Source organism: Rhamphochromis longiceps, linkage group LG8 (assembly GCF_057381845.1).
Source record: "Rhamphochromis longiceps isolate RC_006_pf linkage group LG8, R_longiceps_female_GT1.1, whole genome shotgun sequence".
Lineage (NCBI taxonomy): Eukaryota > Metazoa > Chordata > Actinopteri > Cichliformes > Cichlidae > Rhamphochromis > Rhamphochromis longiceps.
The window spans coordinates 12,871,776-12,896,619 of NC_140564.1; the positions used below are offsets into that span (position 1 = coordinate 12,871,776).

General features: G+C 39.9%; 1 protein-coding gene and 1 pseudogene across 2 annotated transcripts in view; one reads left to right on the plus strand and one right to left on the minus strand.

Moving 5' to 3' along the window:
• Positions 1-14,520, plus strand: part of uts2r1 (urotensin 2 receptor 1) — a 73,493-nt gene extending 58,973 nt beyond the window's left edge. The window contains exon 4 of the mRNA XM_085415769.1: positions 7,389-14,520. The gene's annotated coding sequence lies outside the window, so the exon portion shown is untranslated. The remainder of the gene's footprint in view (positions 1-7,388) is intronic.
• A 4,267-nt stretch (positions 14,521-18,787) lies between these two features.
• LOC146663170 (histone H1 pseudogene) lies at positions 18,788-23,126 on the minus strand (annotated as a pseudogene). Its single transcript, XR_014913007.1, has 2 exons — positions 20,710-23,126; positions 18,788-20,610 (listed from the first exon to the last, which is right to left on the minus strand). The product of XR_014913007.1 is annotated as a histone H1 pseudogene (transcript).
• Between the last annotated feature and the right edge of the window lie 1,718 nt (positions 23,127-24,844).

The window sequence follows — 24,844 nt, forward strand, 5'->3', positions numbered from 1 at the left end:
AAATTGAATCAGAGGAAAGGCTGAATGAGAAACTGATGATTCTCTCTTCCAGAAATTGTCACAGCACCTGCAAACAACACAATAGAGTGGAGAATGTCGTTAAATATCCCTATTGTGTGCCAAGTTTGTGAGCGCACACGTGTGCGTTCTGCACTTTGCAGAGTGCTTACCTTTACAGGGCAGGGCGATGCTAAGTGTTCCAGTCAAATGGATCCAGTATACAGGATGTGGAAACACTGACATGCGCGTCAATCCAAAAAGCATCCGCTCACGCGAATACGTACTGACACATTCGGAGGCGAACGCATTACACTTGAAAGTCAATGCAGCTAAAAGTACTGCTCGGGTCCAGCATATTCAGAAAGATATTAAAGCATAATGAGAGCTCAAAGACTAATGCAGTTTGCTCATTTCCTTCAACGTTTTGTGCTTTAGAACATTCAGGTCATGTTCACGATCGCGTTACTTAGTCGTCATTTGGTTCTTCGCCTGTGGTTTCTAAATGTCTTCCTTTGTCCCTGCATTGTCTTTGCTCCACTCTCCGTTTGTCTTTGCATTCTAAGTCTGTTTTTAATTACTTTCTCTTTTATGTTGCTTCACATTGCTTTAATTTGTCTCTTCCAGCCTTTAGATTGTGTCCTCCGCACTGGTTTCAGCGTTGTGTTGCCTTCAGCACTAAGTTTCAAAGGTTCAGACAATAATATAATGAATTTACGTTGAATAGACGTGTTGTATATACATTCTTAGGTAGATGGCCATTTTACTCTGTCCACCACTTTGGTCCAGGATGGTTTTTGAATTTGGCTCGATGGACTGTGAATGTCTGAATGGACAATTCTCCCTACAAGTAGCACCATTAGTACAATTTTTGAATTATACAGTATTTTTGTGCACCTGTGAAACTAGTGACATTAGTTTGTGTTTAGTTCCTTGGAATGATAAAGGCAGTAAGACAAACACAGTGCTGGAGGGTAAAGGAAGTGTGGGGAAATGAGTGGGTATAAAGAGAATCAGACTAGGGTGATGAAAACAAATGAGACCAAGTCATGACTCACAGCTGCAAAACGTGTATTATATATTTTGACAATTTTTTTGATGCAAATTAAATTGCACAACAATGTAAAATGAAAATGATGACCAGTTTATGAAAGACCGGGGTGGCTGGGCCGTTGCGATAAGATATAAGCAGTAGGGGTGCAACGATACTCGTATCGATATTGAACCGTTCTATACAGTGCTTTCGGTTTGGTACGCATATGTATCGAACAATACAATTTTTTTTATTTATTTTATCAACTTTTCTTCTGACGATGCTGTCTGTGTTGAGCACTCAGTGGATCTGCGTTCGACTACTCTGCTTAGGCTGCACTGTCGAGCGCAGATCCACTGAGCGCAGCGCAAGCTAGCAAGACAGAAGCTAAGCTCGTTGCAACATGGCAACTACCTCAACGCTACCCGAAACTGAACCTCCCCCACCCTCATTCAGATCTGGCGTTTGAAACTATCTTGGTCTTCATGTGAAGCATGACCCTGATGGTAAGTGCGTCATGGACAAAAGTAAAACGGTATGTCGGATGTGCCACGCAATGCTCAATTGGTGGGAGCTAGTGTGTTAGCGCAGTTAGCTCGTTAAGGTGTTGGCCGTCCAGCCCCACGCACGGGGCGATCCACGGTAACTCATTAACGGAGATTTGCCGCGTTGTGGCGGTAATGTCATTTTAACGAGATTTACGCTGACAGCACTAGTGGGAACACAACGAATATGACTGCACATTTACGCCAACATCGTCCTAGTGCAAAGACAAGTGGAAGCAGACAAAAACAACAAGCACGCATGCTACAAACTTTACCCGAGTCATTTAGACAGCTGTTAGCACATGATTCTCCTTATGGGGACCTGATATGTTTAATATGCTGCTGAGAATATAGCCCAGAAGAAGCAGAAATTAGGGTACCTCGAGGGGTCACAGCAATCAGTGTGTGAACAGTGAACATTAACAGGCTTGGATACTGGTCTATAAACTATTTCAACACACAGTACATAACACACAATTGGGAAATGTTACCACCTCCTCAATCTGGCATTAAAAACCTAATGTGAGTTGTTTAACCATCAGTATTTTCTTAGGGTATTTAAGTATTTTACATGCTGTTAAAGGACATTTATGCATCACTATTTCAAAGTAAAATATTAAAAGAAAATAGCTGAGGACCATTTGTAAATTTTTACTCTCACAGTGAGCTTACTGGGAACGGACTAATTAAATATTTCCCATCTCAAAGATACTAAACGCATTGTTCAAATTACGCCTTAGATTCCATTATAGTGCCCGGTCTTTTTCTTTATTTCTTTTGTTCTTTTTTCCGAGGGAGATACTGATTACATTTGGGAACAGTCTGCAGATATTGAGAAAAACACAGCCTCTTTGATGAATATTCATTAATCAAAGGGCCTGGGTTCATCAAGATGTAGCGAACAGGAAAGGTCATTTTTATTGCACTGGAATATGTCTTCATTGAGTGTCTCTGTGGAACAAGTGAAAAGACCATTGCAAACAATCTGTCTATACTTTAATAATTTAAATGAAGTTAGAAGTACACTGAAAATAGCAGATAATATTATTCTGGACCACCCATCATTTAAGCATGCCTTTATTCAGCCCAGAAAAGACCAAATTTAATTGATTCTTTGTGTCAGTATACTAGGAATGGCATATATAACACCAACTGCATGGGCTTTTCTACTTGTGTGTAACCGCAATAAATCTGTAAAAAGATGAACGGATGCCGAATGGATGGATTTGCATCTGACCCACATCCATATGATTAGAATAACAACGAGGACCGTGGTAAAACGCAGACTTAGGTAAATGTGAGCTATGAGAAGACATTTTAGGTTGAGGCCAAAAAGGAATGAATGTTCAATCTATAACAATAAAGCTTGCGGTGATGCTAACATGATGATTATTTAGCGTGTTCAATAAGCCGCTAGTAGTGTTGCACTTAGCTGTAGAAAGTGCTTAAGAGAACTGATGCTGTCTGTTGTAATGCCATTAAGCTGTTGCTCTGGTACTACAGTGCATGACTCCACGATCAATTAAACAAGATCAATTTAAAAAAACAAGGTGAGGTGAAGGAGAGTCCATCTGTTAATTGTCTTAATCCATTTGCAAACTGCCAGCAGGGCTGCTTATATCAAAGCACACACGATGAGTAATGGCAGCTCCGTGTTATTTTCAGAGTCTAGACCAATTAGCGAGAGCTTATGTGCTTGTTGCTCTATGGACTTGGCTGAGGCATGTACAATCTATATGTTTTCATCACAAATAAAATATATTGATTAGTACAGCAGCAGTGAATGAAGTTATTAAATAATTTGGAACAATCAGTAATACAGCAATTAATCAGATTGGCAAGGCGTTCAGTGACGAATGCAACCCTCACCTCCCAGAATTCTCTGCAGTGCTCTGCTTTAGTCTTCCCACTTCATGTCATCCTTTATCTACCAATTAAGTCATATATATCTTGATCAACAATGTTGGAAGTAAATCTCTATAAAGTAATTACATTTTTCTTTAACAGCACATATAGAGTCATTTTCAGTAATCACACTGCAGTTTAATCACACAGTGGCAAAGATTTGTTACTTGGTATCTGACTTCAGGAGGAGTCCACAACCTTTTACACACGGTGTAATTTTATTTCACAAAAGGACAAGAAAGAGCAGTGTGCCTTGAAACAACTGCTGATAACCTGACATGGACTCTTTGCACTAAGCCAGTACACAGTGAAGCTGAAGTGTATGCTGACCCTGGCCAAGCAGTCAGAGCCTGACAAACAGGTAACAAAAGCAGTGATGAGCAGTCAGGCTCGTTTCATGTGTACCCTGTTTGCACCTGTTTCTACAATGGAATTGCTTTGGCAATCTCTGTGAAGTGATCTTTGGGCTGCTTTTCAACTTTGCACTCAGCTTTGTGTTAATACTAAAACACCAGGAAAAGGTCTTGTGTGTGTCCATATTAGGATCAAGATTTATGTTATTGCATGGCCTAAAGTTTACTTTGTTAAATGGTAAATATGTGACAATCCATCTCAAGGCCGTGTTAAAGTAACAACACAAAAATAATGTAAAGTATTGTGTAATGCATACTGTGTAAAGTCAAGGCCTTTACACACCAGACACCTAAAATCTGTGCAGTTTTTTTCCTGCCTGTCCTCCCTTAGACATTGTCATACTGTACCACATATAATGTAAAATCTAAACTAACACAGACAGGACTTAAAAAATATTATTAAATATGTGTTAAAAAGAGAGTGAGAATGAGAGTCCCCTCATTCTTACTGCCGCTGTTCACGCCGACCATGTAATCTCGCAGAATGTATTTGCACCACTGCATTTGGCACAAGCGGTCAGAGCTCAGAACTTGCAGGTAACACTGGTAAAATAACATTATTTTACCTCAGACACACAGCAAGATGCTGCTCCAGGTCAATCGGCTCTCTGGAATTATTTCTCCCTCCTCACATGTGTTCCCAACACTGCCAGCAAGACCTGGGTCAAACCATGAAATTCCCCCTCTCTCTTCTCATGAAAAATTGGATGGACCCAGATTCTCAGTTTCTTAATTTTCTTTCTTTGAAACATCAGGAGCAAAACCGACAAAAAACCCCAGCAGGAGCAGCTCATCATCGCTTGATGTCAACTTTGTTTTCACACCGTTTATTTTTAGGCCTTAACAATAAAAAGAATCAGTCCCATGAATGATGAGTGATTATAGTCCATGGTTAATTTTGGTAAGCACCTCATAGTATAACAGTCATGTTGACTTGTTGACTACAGTAGTGTAAGAGTTAATATTGTTGCCTCACAGGAGTAAACTGGGGTCTCTCTGCATAGAGCTTCCAGGTTCGTGTGCCTGTGCAGGTTCCCCACCCCACACCTCAAGTTAAATGAGGGATTATGAAAATGGGTGAATAATCTACATAAACCTCCTTATCACACAACTCATTAGCTGCACGTGTGTTCATTATCTGTCTCCAAACAAGGATGCTTCAGTAGTGACTGACTTATGTGGCAAACTTGTTTTATCTATGAGAGTACGTGCTGAGGAGCACAAATGTAAAATTACTATTGAAGAGTCTGCAACACATTTTGTGGTTATTTAATGGGTTTTTTTTGTCTTTTGCTTAAAAAAAACACTTTCTGATCACATTTCCGTAACTACCTTTAATGATGTTCTTCTGGCAATCCTCCTCTACTGATGAGCTCCACATCTGGATTCAGATGTGCATTCTCTGCAGCATCCTTGATTTGTGGTCAGACTTTCGGGAAATTTTCTGCCTGCAAAAGGCCTGTGAAGACTCTAGCATAATTTCTCTGACCTTTTTGATTAAACTCAGATAAATGTGCACTTACTTTTGAATAAGATGATTATTATGATTATAACACCTTATGCTTTCCAATGCTGAGATTGAAATCCATCAAGTAAAGCTGCAAAGACGATAACAACAGAGCAGATTATGAAGATTGATTTTTGTTTTTAAAAGGGAGCTGGGGTTAAGCTAACTATTTAAAAGTTGTTCCCTTAGCAATAGTCATATACTGTTGTAAAAAAAAAAAAAAAAGAAGAAGAAGAAGAAGTAATGCAGAGGGCTCTACTCATAAATTATGTTTGTGTCTGGCAACACCCCATTGTGCCCAAAGTAATTTGGCCCAAAGCAGAGCAGGAAGTGAGATCTGCTTTGCATTCTCATACCTTAGGCTTCCTCCCAATACACTTGCACAAATCCCTATCCTACTCAGCATGCACACAAGTGCTTTCTTTTGGTGTTTAAATATTAACACAAAGCTAAGAGCAAAGCGGAAAACCAGCCCATAGATCACTTCATCGAAAATGTGGCCACAGCAGTTCTTCTGTTGGCGTGAGTACAGGTACAAATGGAGGCTCCAGTGTTATAAGCATGACTACTCATCTCTGCTTTCATTACCTACTGGTAACAACTCTTTGATTGCTTGGGTTGACTTGGTTCAGGAGTGGCTATGGGGAAAAAAAGATTTCTCATTTGGAGGTTTTGGCTCGTGTATCTCACAAACCCTCGTGTATCTCACATCCTCGCTGCAGAAGCAGTGATGTGAGTAAGGCTACGTCTACACTGATAAATTTGAAAACAGCGTTTTCGTCTAAAAACGCTCCGCGACCGTTTTCAGTTGTTTCATCCACACTGAAAATGTCCCTGTACTGTGCATGCATCAAATGTAAGACCATTCAACCTGCATCATTTTCGTCTGCCATTTATTTACTTTCCGGCTCTTTGAAACGGCGTGGCAAAATGTCAAGTGCCGAGTTTTATCTGGAGCTATCTGGAGCATGTCCAAACTGATATTAATCTGTAATAGGGCTGACAAAATTAGGAGCAAACAAAAAAACTGCTGTACAATGCCGCCCGCCGTCTTAGTTTTAGTCATATATGACTAAAATGTGTCATCGTTTTCGAAAATCTCAGTTTTCGCAGTCCACACTGTGACGCGAGAGAAAAAGATGCGTGCGGAGATGGCCTGAGGGACATTGTAGCGTGAATAGTCCCTGTTGGATGGATGGAGGGGTGGATGGATGGGTTGGTCAAACATTGGAAGTTAATGCAAGATAATGCTGTTTATTTCCATAGTCCAAGTTACTTGACAATGTCTGTTGTACGCCTTTATTGGTGTTTACGATTGTGACCATGGCAATGAAGAGCCTGTATTTGTAACTGCAAACCTAACTAAGTTGTTTTGTGCCTATAGGCAAGATTCTGATTCTCCACTACCAATTATAACCCATAGGAACAAATCTTGGAAACGTAGTACCCTCATGGACTTTCAAACAATTCTGCAGGAATGATAAGGATGGACACATTTTGTCTGTGAAAAGCTGTAGCTTCAGCTCCATATTCCAGAGGCGCAGTTCATTTAAAGAGATTATACATAGTGCACGGTGATAAACTTTCTTTTGGAACAAAAACCAAACACCCCAGGGATGATAGCACTGAAACTGTAGACACCGTTTACTGCTAACCTGATCCTGCCAGGCAATCCTGTTTACTGTGCACTCTAAATCACACTGTAATGATTTCTTTGAGCTCAAGATGTCTGTTTAAGCAACTTGAAAAAAGAGAGAGAAAAAAGCTGTGACTACCTTCGTAAACGCACGCTGGAGCTGATAACAGCTTCTTTGCTATTTTTACCTCCATGTTGCTTCCAAAGAGGACACACTGTGCAAGTAGGGAGAAGTGTTTGTGTGTGTACATGTAGGGAGAAGTGTTTGTGTGTGTACATGTACAAGTTTTTTTTTAGAGGATTTACAACCACAGTAATTATAGCCATGCTCTGTCCTGTGTGTCCCTGACAGATATGACTGAGCGCTGTGAGGGGACATAAAAAGAAGAAGCAATTGGAGACACAGATGGGAGCAGAGCCCGAACTCCACTTCACTCCATTCGACCACAAGTGAGACTGAGGACAGAGAAGATGTCTTGAGTATTTTGTTTTTTAACATGTGCGGACACAATTATGTTAAATGAACACCTGGAGGAACCAGTGCTGTTGGACACAATGTACAAAACAGAACCCCCTCCTCACCACCCTCGCATGCATATTCATCACTTGCAGAACTTCCTGTTGCACAGAGAGAGATCAACGTCTCAAAAACACAGACTCGTCATATTTTTTCGGGTTTTCTCCCATGCTTGCTTTCTGTGCTTGCACTGGGTCAGCCTGCATGCTGGCCCAGGTCAAGCTGTTATTTCCTGGTGACTGAGAGAGGTGTACAGTACATGCTGCTGACGCACAAGTGGGAGGAAAAACAGGAATCGAGGGTTTGATTTTGAATAACACATAAAAAACAAAAACAAAAAACAATGTACTTACGTTGGTCAAGTGGCAAAATATTACACAATGTCTTTAGCTGGTCCTTGCGACCCCTTCTTGGAGGGCACTGTAAATGTTTTGTTCTTCAAAACAGCAGGTAGAAAAAGATACCGACTACAAATGAAGACAAATTGTAAATGCTAAAACATGAATGCTGTTATGAACTTCTAAACTCCCACTCTCTTGATTTCCTGTTTTATAAAGAGCGCTCATGAGATACTCCAAAATTAATGGAGCCCTAAGGAGGTGTAATCCAAATATGTACATTGTGTGGTGATTTTCTGCAACCACCGTAAAGAGCTGCTTTTCTTTACTGATGTGCTCATCTGCTCTGGTTTGTATGGAAGCTTGTTTCCGCCACTGAAAATGTTTTTTTTAGCCATCCATAACTCATGTATCTCAAAGTTTTGAGTTAATCAGCTAAAACGTTTAAGAAAATAACTCGGCTAATCAGGAAGCGCTGTAGTCAACATGACTGTTATACTATGAGGTGCTTACCAAAATTAACCATCATTTCGATGTTATCCTGAAGCAGAACATGGAAGGCATTAGCTACCAGTGCTATAGCTAAGCTAGCAATGCTACAACTACGCTAGCAGCATTCAGCTGAGTTACCAGCGCTACTGCTGCTTGTCATAAATGTTCAAATGTTCAAGCATCGGGTTAGCTTAGTGGGATGAGCAGGTGACCATATGCTATATGGCCAGGGAGAGCAGTAGACCCTGGTTTGATTCTAATCCGTGGGCCTTCCTGCATGTCTTCCCCTCTCTCCCCAGTTTTCTGTCTCTTTACACTGTTACTATTGAATAAAGGCTAAAATGGCCCAGTAAAATAAATAAATGTTCAAACTGCTGAGTACTCTCAGCATGGCTTTACAAATGATGAAATGTGCTATTAGCTGACTCACAGGCATTAGCATAAAAGTAGCTTGTTCATGTTTACTACATTTCGGTAGCACATTGAGATATCACTACCTGATTTTCAGTACGCATTTGTCTATGCCATCTGCTTCTGGGTAAGCAGCTTCCTGATTTGCAGAGTTAAGTCAAAATTCCAACAAAATAACTCAAAATTTCAAGTCATGCTTGTCCTCTTTTCTCCTCTCTTGAATTCCTACCAACCAATAACATCAAATAGCAAAATACTGGCATCTTTTAGAAAAACAGCTTTCATGTAAGTAAAACTAATGGGTATTTGTAGTGTTTTATTTCAGTGCAGACACATTATTGATTGTGTATTTGTGAAAATAAAAATAAAATATGTGCTTTTGTTGTCTAGAAGCAGGTGTAAATAACTATTTTAGCCATTTAGCTTCATCCAGTCTTGTTGAGGCTTTCTTGTGAGCAACCCTGCTGCACCCTCTGGTTGCATTACGGCCAATTTCTGTACAAATGGATGGGAAATTGAATGGCTGTTGTAGATTGGCTGCTAGGTGCAATTTTTTTTGCGCTCTAAATGTAAAGCCATCTTAAATAGAAGCCTTTTCAAAACGACAGGAAAAAGGAGAAATTTCAACTCTTCCTGCCATGCCCAAAAATAAAAATCAATAATCCATCTTATATTCTTTTCCCCTTTTTTAAGTCATAAAGATATTGTTAGCCAAAAAATCCAGCTCCAGACTGGTCTTAACCTGGATTCAAAACATGTTTTTTTTCTACAGAGCCAAGTTTGATGTCAGATATCCCAAACAGCACTCTCTGAAACACATGGCTCTGGCTGTGAGCACAGAAGCTACAGAAACTAGAGATGGACCGATCCGATATTACGTACCGATACTGACCTAAATTACTGGATCGGATATCGGAGAAAAATGAAAAATGTAATCCGATCCATTAAATATCACGAAAGCACCTCACAAAACTTGCAACACACCGTAACTCACCTCAGGTTAGCACGTCGGAGCAGTATGCATCACGTGATAGAGCGGCTGTGGCATGCGGGACCTGTCAGTGGTCTGGATAGCATTTGGAGCTTCGCTAGCAACCCGGCATTTCATCTCCGACAAAGTTATCCCCGAGAGAAGTAAAGCAAGTGTGTAAGTCCATCTCTGAATGTTTGTAAAGCATTCCTGCGTTAAGCTTAACAAGCGACTGCCTCTTCTTGCTGCTACTTCAATCATGAAACTGCTTAACGATCAGCTGATCGGCTTTTCTGTCGCGAGTCCGTGTCTCTAGTTTGCTTTTGGCCCACTTTGCACCAGAAAGAGGAAACCAGCGGCTGAACAACAGCAGCACGTTTAAGCTTGATCAGCTATTGTTAGAATGTATTTAATATTACTTTCTACTCGAGGATCTTTTTCTACGTAGCTGACGGCTGGTAACTGTGCAGGGGCGGATCTAGCAAAGTTTAGCCAGGGGGGCCAATAGGGCATTAACAGGGAAAAGGGGGCACAAAAAAAAATCTTTCATGCAAATTCAGTTTTCATGTTCTGCAATCCGGTGGTCCATGGCGAGATTAAAGCGGTGACATGATTCAGCCCGCTCAGTGAAAATCCTTTTTTCCATCTCATCCCTGTGATGCAGCGTCTAGCTAGCGGTACAGAAGTTTTTCAAATTTCAAATTCAGTGTTTCACACAGAGCAACATGTAGCTTATGATACGCAACCACTTTATTTGGAGCTTGGCACAAAATTTAACAGCAAGTTAAGGGAACAGTTGCCGCTTTATCCAGGGAAGAAAAACAAATGTTAATGTGTAATCATTTCTTCTCAAAAAGATGTGAAAAAAATAAAACAGGAGATTTCTAATGTAATCTTTAAATTTAAAGCTTAAATCTAATGTCCTTTAAGTTTTTATTAATCAGATATACGATCTGTACTGCTGAAGCGATCTGGATATTTCATATTGCACGCTACACCTGAGCTAAGAGTTCTTCCTCCTGCCAAATTCCGTATTAATACCTGGTGTTTTCCTCTGCAAAAAGCTTTCAGAGTCATGGGTTTGTTCCCCCACTGCATCTCTTGGATTGCCATGAACTGATGAACAAATATAGCCTATTAGCTTTGTCTTTAACGGGATTGAATCTAAATTAGCGCTATGACTTGCAATATCCTGTATTTTCTTGCATAGAAAAAGTGTGAAGAAGAGTCCAAAACAAAGAATGAATAGGTCTCAAATGTCTTTATAGCTATGTGTAGCTTTAGCTTGATTCACAAACTGCTAAAAACACATCAATATGGTTAGAGCACGGCATGATAGCACTGTGTTGTTGTTTTGCCTAGACTGTCATAATAATGTTGGTACACGATCAACACTACACTGACCAACAACCTTGTCTTAGCATTCACTTAGCATTAGCCAAGCTGTTAAAACTATTGCAAGCCAACAATATCACGTACAAATTAATAAAGAAAACATTTCCTTCCATCACCCCTAAGCAGTCATGACAGATGGCCGTCCCTCCCTGAGCCTGGTTCGGGCGGAGGTTTCTTCCTGTTAAAAGGGAGTTTTTCTTTCCCACTGTCACCAAAGTGTTTGCACATGGAGGGGTGGGGTCATCTGATTGTTGGGATTCTCTCTATTTTTGCTGTTTTATATAAACAAAGACGTTTAATTTCTTTTTTCTCCACATTCCACCCATATGGAAAAGATATATATAAATCTTATAAAGTTTGTATTTGTCTTGTGTAAAACTTGTATGAAAAGCATACAAGAGTGAAAACAGATATAAGATCCCTTGAAAAATTATATAAATGAAACTTGTATGTTTTGGATACTTACTAAAACAATATATGAAAGTAATGAGAAAGTGGCCACTTTCATGAGTAAATCATATAAGCCTTATATGATTCACTATATGAAGTAGGCCACATCTTATGCAAGTCTTTTATGAGTTTTTTCTATTTCTTTTCCATATGGGCAAAGCTATGACGTCACAACAACTGGTCAGTTGCAATGTTCGTCCTGGACCAATACTATTAACAACACCATTCTTGATTGGCCGGCTGCTCCTGGGAAGGTTCACTACTGTTCCATGTTTTCACCATTTGTGAATAATGGCTCTGACTGTGGTTTGCTGGAATCCCACAGCTTTAGAAATGGTTTTATAACCTTTCCCAGAGTTAAAGATCTTAATGACTTTGTTTGTTATTTGTTCCTGAGTTTCCTTGAATCGTTGCATGATGTCTGGCTTTTGAGGATTTTTTGGTCTACTCCACTTTGTCAGGCAGGTCATATTTAAGTGAAACTAAACTCAGCTTTCCAAAAATGTGAGACACTACAGCTAATTTATGTTAAAACGAGGGGGTGGGGCACTTTTTCATACCGCTGTTGCTCTGTCAGAAAGCCAGAGCTGAAAATAGTACGCAAGAAATGTACTACTTACTACACAATAAACTAACATAAGAAGCTCTTCAAATTATTACAGCTTAAAACAAAATTTAGCTTGATATATTTATTTCTTCAGTATGATCAAATGGACACGCAAAACAGAATATGGGATGAACTGACACAATGTAGCTTTTCTTCTTTGCTGGAGAATTGAAAATATCGTCAGTCATGTGCTTTGAGGATTTTTTAAAGCCATCGTGTATGTTCTCAAAATTTCCCCTTATTAATATTGCATACAAGTTTCTTTTTGTTTATGTATAGTTTGAATCCTTTGCATGTCAGCGTTCCTTTTTAATGCTTCTTTGCAGTCTTATCGGTTTCTACAGTATCCCACTGAAAAAGCGAAAGGCGCCTTTTGTGTGTGTTCTTTCAGGTCTGCGATACTCCCCTGAGGCCAGCATTGTCATTCTGGGCCAGTTTAATCATCGTATGGCTTCGATTCAGATAAAGGAAAAGATAGAAAGAGAGCTAACAGAGTTACTGGTTGGAGCCACCATGTTACATCTCTATTGATTCTATTCCCCGTGCAGCAAGAGACGAGCTGGGCTGTTGCATTTTTTAACAAATCTATCCTCTGAAGAAATCCTGTTGGATTTTGGGAGGTTTTCTATGCTGGGCTTAATGCAAAAAGAGTAAAGCCAGATTTCATGCCTTGAGACTGAGTCTGCCATGTCATAAATAAACCTATTTTCTGGCTGCAGATGGAACTGCCTGCAAGCCAAAGACCATGACAAGGTTTGGTTTCTTTCATACTCTTTGAGTGAACAGCAAGTCCCATACAAGAGAGGGAGGTTATGATTTTTAGTCTGTACAATAGCACTGAGCCTCATTCCCACATAACCATAACTGTTTAAATTTGTTTATACACACATAAAGAAGGAGAAATTCTACTATTCTTCAATTGTTATTTATGGCAAGGCCAGGAGGTTCTTTTAATGACAAGAACATTTGAACTGTAATCATCAACCAATCATACCGTTTGAATTGCCCATCCCTTATCTACAGTTTCATCTATAAAACATAGAGGTCAGTGGGCCCTAAATAGTCAGAAAGCAAACTCCATCACCTTCAAAAATCAGCATCAGTTGACAGAACTGCTTCGCATGCCGATGTTTGTATTTGGTTTTGTTTTTGAGAGTTTACGAAAGACTGAAAAAATTTAACTTCATGATTTCATCAGAGTTTTATTGGCTTGGGGCAGGATACTTCACATTTTTCAAGGATTACAAGCAAAGGGTGCAGAGTTTCAAAGACTGTTCATTTGCCTTGCAGGAACAAACAAATTGGAATTGGTGACCAGCATGTTTGGAATGCTCCCACACTCAGACTAAAGGATATTGGGACCTCTACTGCTCCACTGATTTTTCAATTGTTAATCCAGCTCTCATGAGTTTACCTGGAATTGTAGCAGCCCTTTAATATTCACATAGGATGAATTATGTAGATTAATGTGACAGGAAATTGTCAATAAGGGACCAAAAGCCCTTATGTAATTAGAATGTTAGCAAATCTTCTCAGGTATGCTTAAGTGAAACTACCATGGGGAATCAATTCCTTAATAACTGCCCACTATGAATACGATATTCAGATATTTAAGACTGTGTCAGAAAAGTGTCAGGATGCAATCTTTAATCTGAAAGAAATAAACCCATAAAAAATAATAATAACATACAAACATCCAGTGCTGCATTAGCACACTGTAGGTGCTACACTGCTATAACTTTCTGGATGGAGTCTGTGCTTTTTGTACCAGCAGCATGTTATGTTGACATAAATACATTTATAACAGTGAATATATTTCATGTCAAGAAGATAAGCCAAGATGGGATCAAGCCTTTCCACAATACAAAGGCTAAGGACTCAAAACAAAAAGGGTTAGCACAAGTTTGCAGTTAGCTAGCTGCACTTTAAGTTTAAACCCCATTAATATAAACTGTGGTTACATTAGGCTAGACTTAAATCCAGTCCAGCTCAAGACTACAAATATTTGCCATCCTAATCTAAGTTTTTCTTTTCTTTTTTTTAAATGCACAAGCAAAGGGTATTTGTACAGCTAATATATCCAAAATCAAAGGTTGGACCTTTTAGCTGCCTGTTCTCTCTTTTACTCACACCTGTTATTAATGCTTTGGGAAATATGAATCAAATGTTTCAAAGGGAAAACTTTTTTATGCATGCTGATGTGGCCATAAATGGGATTTTCATTGTGGGTGGATATTCTTTAGTAAACTGTATGAATCTCCACCTGCTTAATTAGAGAGTGTTGTAAAAAAAAAAAAAAAAGAATCACAACACGGCCAGTCAAGGGTTTGTGTGCAGTTCAGCAGATGGTGTATTTATATTTAATCGCATTGTTCCTGTGGGTATAATGACACCTGGAGCGGCCTTACTGTGTAAAACAGATGTTGTCTGTTAACTGCTTTCCAGTGATGACAGTGAGTGATATAAATTATGTACATTGTTATTAAAAATATGTTTGACCTGCCTATTACCGTCTTTATTTTTTTAATAGAATATATTGTAAAATCAAATGCAGGAGTTAATGGATTTTAACCCCACTTACTATTTTATCATGTTATACATGTTTTTTTTTCCTGTTGAGCATGAGACAAATGAAGCCATCACAAGCATTTGTGACCGTTTATTACATGCATGCTAGCTAACAATACACGCACTGATATTCATCTAAATCCATTTAAGCTAAACATGAATTTTTCCCACAGCTAACTAAGTCCATCTGGTGCTGACATCATCGGTGTAACTTTGTGCTGAACATTGGGGGGGTCAAGATCTCTGTCTAAATAAATAAATAAATCTGGGTAAATTCCCAGATGATTAAACATTGCAACTATTTTGCTGGTAATACCTGAAATGAGTAAAGAAAATCAACAGCCTATTTATGCAAGATAATTCATAATTTTATTGGGGGGGTTATATTGCTTGGGTCTGATTATTGGGGGGTCATAACCCCCCTAACCCCCGTGGAAATTACGCCCCTGGCTGACATCCAACCAAACTGTAACTAAAACAGAAAATAATAAAGTAAATCTTAAAAATAATAAGCTAACTAAGTTAAACGAGACACAAACCAAAGTCATCTGGATGAAAGATCAACAGAACTGCTTCCTACTTCAAACCTTATTCTTTATATTACCTCACATGACTTCTTAAAACCTTTCTGGCACAGAGCCCCTCTGCCAGAAAATCCTAAAGGCAAACTTCACTACTACATATCAGTTTTCCTCACTTGTTAACTATGGGCACCATTAGCTAAAAAGATTTGAGAAGTCTCTGCTCACATTGAAGTCACCCTCTGCAGAAAATCCTTCCCTCCCGCCCTCAGCCACCTAACCAAAATCCTCTAGATTTAGTAAAAACTGGGTCAGGCGTGCCCTTAATGATGTTCATGGACAGATGGGATGGACTGGGGCTTATACTGAAATATAGGTTTTGAACTCTAATATGACTCCTCTGTACATTTGATGCCACAGTGCAAGCACTAGCCCATAGCTAGTGACCAAGATATTTTTGCTCTCACTCAAGCAAAATGGTTATCTTAACCATGGATGGTACGAAGCTTGTAGTGGACTTGATAGTGAGCTCCAGTGTCTTAGTTTTTGCCATGAAGACATTGGCACAATATGTTGTCCCGAGAGATCCACTGCTGATTAGGATTGTGCATGCTCTCCTGATCATTTTGCAGAGATGAATCAGAAAATGGTACCAAGATAGCAAAACATCTGATGATTGCAGCTTAGAAATTGGATTAATTGGACTATACCTAAACAGTAACAGTGATACTGAGTGATAGTAACTGCTGATCACCACAGGAGCTGAGAAAGTGTTTAAAATTTAAAAATGATGCGCATTAAATCAATTACCTGGTATACATATCACCAGTTTGTTGGCCTGGATATATGGACCCAAACCAATAATGCATTTCCTCACCCATGTTATTATGCTGCAGTATAAACTACAGTTTGGGGTTTTAGAAGCCTCTTTATAGCCAGATGGGCAGATATAGGAACTAAACTTTGAATAATAAAGTGCAAAGATTTTGATCCATGATTTATTTATACACATGTTGCATCCGAGGAGACAAACCTTTGTTTTTTCTTTTTCAAAAATACTTCTTCAGGCTCTCTGGGGGTCTTTTAACGTTTTTGTTTAGACATTGGCTGACTTTTATCTAATTTTCTGTCCAGTCTTGTGCTTGACTATTCTCAGGGGAACGTTTTTTGTTTGTTAAACCACTTAACTCTAACCTCTGAACCATTCAAGCATAAAGAAAGCACCCAACTCAAGAGATGAGTCATTTTTTCCACCAACGGCTTAACAAAGAACCAATTTATAAGGCTCTTTGTTACCTGCAGGATGTAAGAAAAACACATAATTGATTTCAGTTTGTTTGAATCTACCAAAAAATGCCAAGGCTAACACCGTTTTACAGGCATTACAATATTATTTTTCTGCTGTTCAGGCCTCCATTTCTGGAAATGTAAAAATAAAGATCATTTTTTGAGCTTGACCACTCTGAGTCCAGTTTTTCTCTGTCGCCAAAAGAATTCAAATGAACGGAATTTAATAACACCAACAAGCTGATTCCCAAAAAGCTATTATATATATATAATGTATATATATATATATATATATATATATATATAATGTATATAATGTATATATATAATGTATATATATATGATATATATATATATACATGATGTGCAATATATATATATATATATATATATATATATATAGCAATTGAATAGTATCTGATAGTCATGAAATTTAAAAAAATCCAGCAAAGACTTCACACATGATGTCAGAAATGCATCTGGCCCTAGATCCACATTAGCTGAAACAGCCATCAGAAATCACCTCAGTGAGGATGAGCAAAGGCATCAGGACAGAGGTAAAGCAGTGAGTGTCTACAACCTGTAAAATCAGCCAGTGGTGTTAAACATCTTGTTCAAATTGGTGGAATTGCTAAAGCGTCATTAAAGTATTATCTAATTTTTATTCAACTTCTTGCATTAGCTTAAAAAAGTCAGGCTCTGTTAACACTGCAGCACAACATCTATACACACTGTGCAGTGACTTATCTGCTTGTCTGTTCTTATAGTCTTTAAATCGAAGACTTAAAAAAAAACCTCCACAAAATGCAAAATTTAAAAAATAAATAATGATTAAATACCACTGGATATGTACCACAGTTTTCCTTTGTAAATATTTCCAGGTACCAGTTTTAACCATCACGAGTAACTGGTATTATCAAGCCATTTACCTTTCCATTTCTGTAAACTAACAAGCAGGTTAGCTCACAAGGACTTGTTCTTTTTAATCATCAGTCTTCAGTGAGTGGGGGCTGTTAGGTTTGTAGCATAAACCTATTCGCTGGAACGTTAAGACAATATAATTACACTGCAAGCAAGACACAAGTAGGCAAACTTCTTCATGGTACTCGTGCACGGGAGAGAACCGGACAGGCACCGTTCCTTCGCTTGACCCCAGTAGCTCTCGTCCGTTCTCCCGTATCACTGTCCTTTTATTGAGGTTACATGAATATGCATAAGTTCATTAACATATGACGTCTACATACACAAAGAGTACCTTGCCTGTGTGTGTGTGTGTGTGTGTGTGTGTGTGTGTGTGTGTGTGTGTGTGTGTGTGTGTGTGTGTGTGTGTGTGTGGACTGCTGATCAAAGGGTCAAACATCCTTGGTCAGGAAGAGGGTAGCCTCCCCCTCACCCTAGATGGTTCATCCTAGATAACACGGTGAGGAAGTCCTGCAGTTCATCTAAACAAAGAGCACTTAGACTAGAACAGACGCAACTACGTTAATCCTACCATAAAATAATAAGACACGGTATGACCTCTCATGCTCCCAAAGTGCTGTCTAATACACACAAAGTTTGCAGACTATCAAGGATCAAAACCTCTACCAATCTACAACTAATTACAAAACTCTAAGCATATATAAGTAAATATTTCTAAGCATAAATGACAATCAACAATACAAATCTAACATTTCCCCCCTTTTTGACCTTTATGCCTGAAAAGTTCCCAGGTATGAATACCTCATGCCTGACAGTTTCAATGCAAACATTTTTATACTCAGCATATGTCAAATCACCCTAAATTACTGAAAAGGTACACAGTTCAACAAATGTATTAGCAGTTATCCCATTCATTGAGCTCATCTCATGGCAAACTGCATCTTACGAGCAAACAAAGAAATTGTTAATTTAATAGTGAAAATAAAAAGTAACATTTTCAAAAACATCTCAGCTTGGTAATGCTTCCTCCAGGTGTGCACATCACATGTCTCTCTGCAGAGTGGTTTGAGTTCTGCAGGGCGTCATGAATGTCTCTTCCAGTTGTTTCCATCGTTGTCCATAGGACCAGAGTCCAAATGTATGTAGAATAAACATTCAAACATACCAGTTGGTTTTGTTGTTTGTCAACATGGTTCTCAGCTATTTCCAAAGCTGCAGACCTCTCAGCACTCTAGTTTTATGGCCTCCCATTACCTCACTTCAGGCCTTCGTCCTGTGAGGGGGATATTTATGACTCCTTCATTGTCCTTCATTGTCCATACTCTGCAGAAAACACCTCTGTGGAAAGGGTGCAGGGTTGTCTTACTGCTATTATGATCCCAGCAGCCTTCAGAGTGTCATCGTATGCACAGTACAGTGGCACAGCGTTAGGTGATGTTCATAGGAAACTGCTGTTATCACCACCATAGCTTCTGGTTCCTGTGCTTTTCACAGAATCATGATGTCATCCTCGAACTCCTTCTACGCTGTCGATGGAGCTTGGCACGCTCCTCATCCCCTGAGTGTTTATGTTCCAACGCTGCTGAAGGTTTAAGGCAGAGCACGTCGTACACCTTAGTCGTCTTCCTCAGCGTCAATATTGAATCTTTCATTGTATTTAAAATCTTGCTGTGGGAAGTCTCCTCTTGATTTCCTGGAAGCTTAGTAGCACAGCTCTCTGTGTGATGTCTGCTGTGCTGAAGATGATCTCTGATCCTCCTGAAGCCTCTCTCCCATCTTGTGGACGATCCTCTCCTCTATTTTGCAGGCAGTTTCATGGTCCTTGCTGTGGCTCCAAGGTCTGATTTCATGATGGGCCCCAATCAGCTTGATCTTTGACCTCAACCACTGCCTGGTCCTGTCAGCTATGCGCTTCTCACTGGGCCTCTGAAGATTTCTCAGGAGATTACTGCTGCACCTGTATTTCCTTGCTAGGAAGACAAACTATTTGGAGAGTATGTCAACAATCATCAAACCACATTCTTTAGTTCAGTGAACTTCACTTATAGGCCATCAAAGCCTCATCTGAACATGGGTGCACCACTTGCATAGGTTTAATATTTGTAAATAAAACGGCTAATCACACAAATCACTGCAACAATAATAAAAAACATTGTTTAATGTTAATCCTTGGACCCCTCCTCTTGACGCATGGACACACCCATGCGTCAACTCACCAAACCTGGATTCCAGTCTTAAAGAAAAAGATTAGCTAGATCATATCCCAGGCAACATCAGGGCATCTCCTCCCCTGGAGCAGCACCACCCCGGACCTATAATCCTGCAATGAAAATGTTAGTGTGCTTTGCATATTAAGTTTGCTTAACACCTGGCTCTCCCAGGAGCCTGCATACACACCATCATGGCCTGGAAAACAAAATCTGGAAGTAAAATCAAACTCCATACCTGTAAACAATTGTATCATAAGGACAAGAAGCATTCAACATCAGCAAGACAAGTGTCATGTGCAGGTTTTCTCAAATCAGTAAACTACAATTATTTTCATAAGTCGCCTCAGACATGGATCATCCCATGTACTCAGGCAACATTAATGTAATCGGTGACTGCTCTTAAGCAAAGTCACTCCACTTATATATTACTATGGGCTCAAAAGTGGCCAGCTAATGAGCCCATATCAAACTATCCCAGAAACACTGTATCTCTTATTTGTTTTACTCATGTCACTTGTCCGTTTCAGCTGAATCTTCCACAGCATTCTCAAAGAAACTAACATTAGCAATACACATTGACTGTAGTCAGACAGAGGTCAGACACAGGTCAACAGGTTCCAGAGGTGCCATAAAAACACCATAAAGTCAACCCTAGCTGTGGAAAGAAGTAACACCAGTTCTCAACACAGGAAATTTCACACAGGTTATTCACATTATCAAAGTAACCTTCACATTTTCCCATCAACACAATGCAACAGCATCACCACTCATAACCTGTAAACACAGTTTTCCTCACACATAAACCCAGAAATCCTGTAGTAGGAAAAAACATCAACCAGTTGTCCTGGTATAAATCGCATCATCAATTCACATGAAGAACTGGCATGCTGTAAGAAAAGAAAATGCAAATATTAGCGCTTGCGCAGGCGTATGCATACTTTGTCACAGTTATCTCTGTGAGCAACTCAAGCCTATGAATAACACACCTGATAAATGCACAGACACAGAAAATGGCATTTAAAAGGTTAAATCATCATGCAACCTCGAGTGTTGCTGTCATCTTTCTGCTCCTGTAAAAGGAAACACATGGGTTCATCTGCACCTTTGTCAGGTGGGGGTTAGCTTCACACAATCATGTTCAGTCAGTCAGTCAGTTATTTTAAAATTCTTACTCATTCACTCAGTGGTTCCTTCTTTTGCTAATTGTGGAAATTATCATCGCATCCGTTTCCACGCTCAGCAAAACGACGTTATTTCAAAAAGAAAAATAATTTAGACTGGATTTCCTCGTTGAATCCTTTTTGGGGGGGACTCTCATTTCCTAATTGTCCCAAATAAGTGGCTTTCTCCTGAACCCATTTTAAATGTGGAGAAACCCACTTGCAACAATTTTCTTGACGACGTGTAACGCTTTTAATTCCCGACTTGCAGATCTGCTCAAAGAAAAGAAATTCACAAGCAAAAATCAGTGCTTGTTCAAAAATGAAAAATAAAAAATAACAGAGATTATCAAACCAAACTCTCAGTGCACTGTGAAAGTATCAAAATAAAAAGGCCTTGTTAAGTCATGACACAAACTCCTCATCATCTTCACAACAGGAGAAGAATCATCAGCTAGATTCACTCCAAACCAACCATCAACTGCACAACACACAACATAACCCTAATGTCATATTAGCTATGAGTTTAATCACCCGGTCTGTGCTCTTCACTCATTTAAGCCACAGATCTATTTTATTCAATTTTTCCTTTTTCCCTTCATCATAAAACATGTGACATGCTGTCATGCACTTCACAAAAGACGTTTGTTCTGATGTATTCAGAGTTGTGTATCTAAATACAGGATTCACTCGCACATCAAAACAGGAAACTCAGTGTTTTAGAGTCTCCACTCAACACACAACAACTCCAACACATCTCATTCACTCGTGCTAGAATTCAGTCACCTTTCATTAATCTAAAACCGATCAACTAATTTGCATATCAGCTATTAACCCACTAAGTTGACAGGACGACAGAAAAGCATGTTCAAAATAGTATCACAAAAGACAATTTCCCTCATACAGTAAATTACATGTGCTGCCTCAATCAAGCAGGAAGCTTCTCCCAATTTACCATTTTAACAACTAAATTTATTGTCTGATCACTGGTTGGTCAAACCAGGATCTTTTTTCCCACAAAAGTTAAACTGTTGTCCTGCAACCTGGAGAGTCAATTTTTTGCATTGGATAAATTCAGTATTTAATAACAAGTGTCTGCTAAATTGACACTAATTTAACACTGATGAAAGATAACAAGCTAATTTTCATTGCATGGGTTTGTGTTATTAGGCAGGTCTAATGCATGTCTGTGGAGCTGCATCTCCAGCAGAGCATGTTCTTAAAGCTGCCTTTCCTACACACTTCTCTGCTATTATTTAATCATTTCTTAACTAATGTGCTATGAGTCTTCATGAGTCATTTTGTGTTTGGAATTGTTAGTAGGGTTAATGCATGTTCTGCTTGTGTGTGTGTGATTCTGTATATGTTTCTATTTTCGCAATGTTTCAGACTCCGTCTCAATTTTCCAACTTAAGCAGTCAGTTTTCTTTTCCCCAGGTTTGCTAACCCAAATTTTGATTTCCCACATTAAATAATTCCTATGTGTTCTCACCTAGTCTTCTCACTCTGTTATCCTCTCACTCTTTTGTCCTCTCCCACTTCAACAGTCCCGGCAGTTCTCCTTCAGCTTTGTCCTGTCTAGTAGCTGAAGTGCTGCTGCTGCCTTCTTGGGCGACTTCTTAGCAGCTGCTGCCGGTTTCTTGGCTTTGGCCGCGGCGGGCTTCTTGGCTTTGCTCTCAGTAGCCTTGTTCATCTTGAAGGATCCGGAGGTCCTGGTGCCCTTGGTCTGCACCAGAGTGCCCTTCGCCACCAGGCTCTTGATGGCGGTCTTGACACGGGCCTTGTTCTTGTCCACATCGTAGCCTCCGGCAGCCAGAGCCTTCTTGAGAGCGGCCACAGACAGGCCGTTGCGCTCCTTGGAAGCGGCCACGGCTTTCACAATCAGCTCGCCCACGCTGAGGCCGACCTTCTTGGGCTTGGAAGTCATCGTCTTCTTCTTCTTGGCCTGAACCTCGGCGCAGGGCGCAGGGCGTGTTTATGATGGAGCCTTTCCCACCACAGCGCTGGCACGTTGAACGCATCATGAAGGGTCCATTTCTTTCATGTCGCTAGCCGCATGTGGCTTGCCCGAGTCACTCAGTCCTTTTTGAGCATTTCAACATGCTGCCGCCGCAGACCCTGGCCTCAGATCCAGCAAGTTTAGCGCGCTGATCTCCAAAAAAGTCCCGAAGGCCAGAAAGACGTCAAATAAGTGTCTCGTGCTGAGAACTCAAACAAAAACTCCTCTTCCCGCTGCCATCTTGCTCGCCCCTCCGTGAAATTCAACCAATCAGACAGGAAGATGGGTTTGCTTTCTTCTTCTGCTGCTGTTTTGCTGGGACTTTTTGTGCTCAGGACTTGCTGCTGTCTCTTTATCATGTTATTGCTTTGGAGCTGCATTCCTTATCTTCAGGGAGGAGTGAGCTCGCTTGTGAGGTTGAGAAACACATGGCACTGTAAATAAGTCAGCCAGAAACTTGGCCTGCATGTTTCCAATGATGTTAAACTATAACTTTCTTCCGACTGTTGCATGTGGAAAATTGATACAGGTCTGCTTTTCACCTGAAAGTGACAAACTAAGACATGTTCATTATTATCATCACTGCTTAATCAACACACATCTCTCTCTCTCTCTCTCTGTCTGTGTTTGTGTGAACAATCCTTTCTTAAAAGCAGAAAATGACATTGTAGTTGTTTTTCGGCTGATCAACACAAAACCTTTTTCCTATGATTATTTTTCATCTACAATATAAATTCTCTCTCTTTTTCACTCTTCTTTTTTTTTTTTTTTTAAATAGCTGGTGGTCTGCAAAATCACCGCTCTCACTCACAATCAGAGGCAATCACTTTTACACAGCGCACAAAAACACTGTGATGTCAGACACATTCACACTCACTTTTTCATCTGCATAAATAAACCATATGGCTGGAGATATGTGCCATGGTGATCCATAAGCATGATCACCAGTTTATTTAATTATTTTTAATCCAACAAAACAAATAAACAAAAACATGATGCTGATGCTACACACACACACGAGTCAAGGTGCAGAAAAACTGCTCATGGAAACGCTGCACACTCTCTGTTTCCCTCTCTTTGAGTAGTTCTCAGACAGCTCTTGATCTGATAATGTGTAGCTTGCTCATCAGCTCAAAAAACAAAAACAAAACTGCAACGCGACATCACACAGTAGTTGCATGCTCTGCCCACAGTGGCAAAGTCTTACACTTACATATTCAACACAGCTTCTCCATCATGTATTTTTAGATGTTTCATACAGGGTTGAGCATATTAGTTGTTTTCACAGGTGTGCTCTATATCTCAACAATGGCTCATAATAAGACGACCGTCTTCCACACAGGTCAAGTGCCTCTATGCACTTCATGAGTTTAAATATTTACCTATATCACTTCACCTCACATGTCATTGTACTGAATTTAAGCAACCACAAGCTTAATGTAGATTACTTTTAACAACTATCCACCTCAATTAAATCTATGGTCTGGCACACAGGCTGCTGTCGATCAGGGCAAGCTAAAGAATAAACATTGTGTCAGCAAGGGGTGGGGGGAAAGCCATTCACCAGAGCATATCTTAAGTGCTGCTGATGTGGGCTGGCCTTCTCCACAGCTCTCCAAGGCTGGTGTGTTTTCTGAAAACTTCTAACATTTGAATCTCTTCCATTTATAAGCCTGCGATTAACCGCACGGCTCAGGTCCGCGCGACCGCGCTCGCGTGAACCCGCGCAGCTGTGGAGCCGTCGCTCTCTCTTTTTTACATAAATACTTTGTGCTGCCAGGAGCAAAGTCCAGCACAAACGTCTTTCTCCCTCCGACTCACTCTTGGTTGCTTAGAAACCCATGATAACAACAACAGTCAGTGTCACAGACCACATGTTCTGCTCCGCACACACAACAACAACAACAACGACGACGACAATGACAACAACACAAAATAGGCCTACTATCCAGCACAATCTGG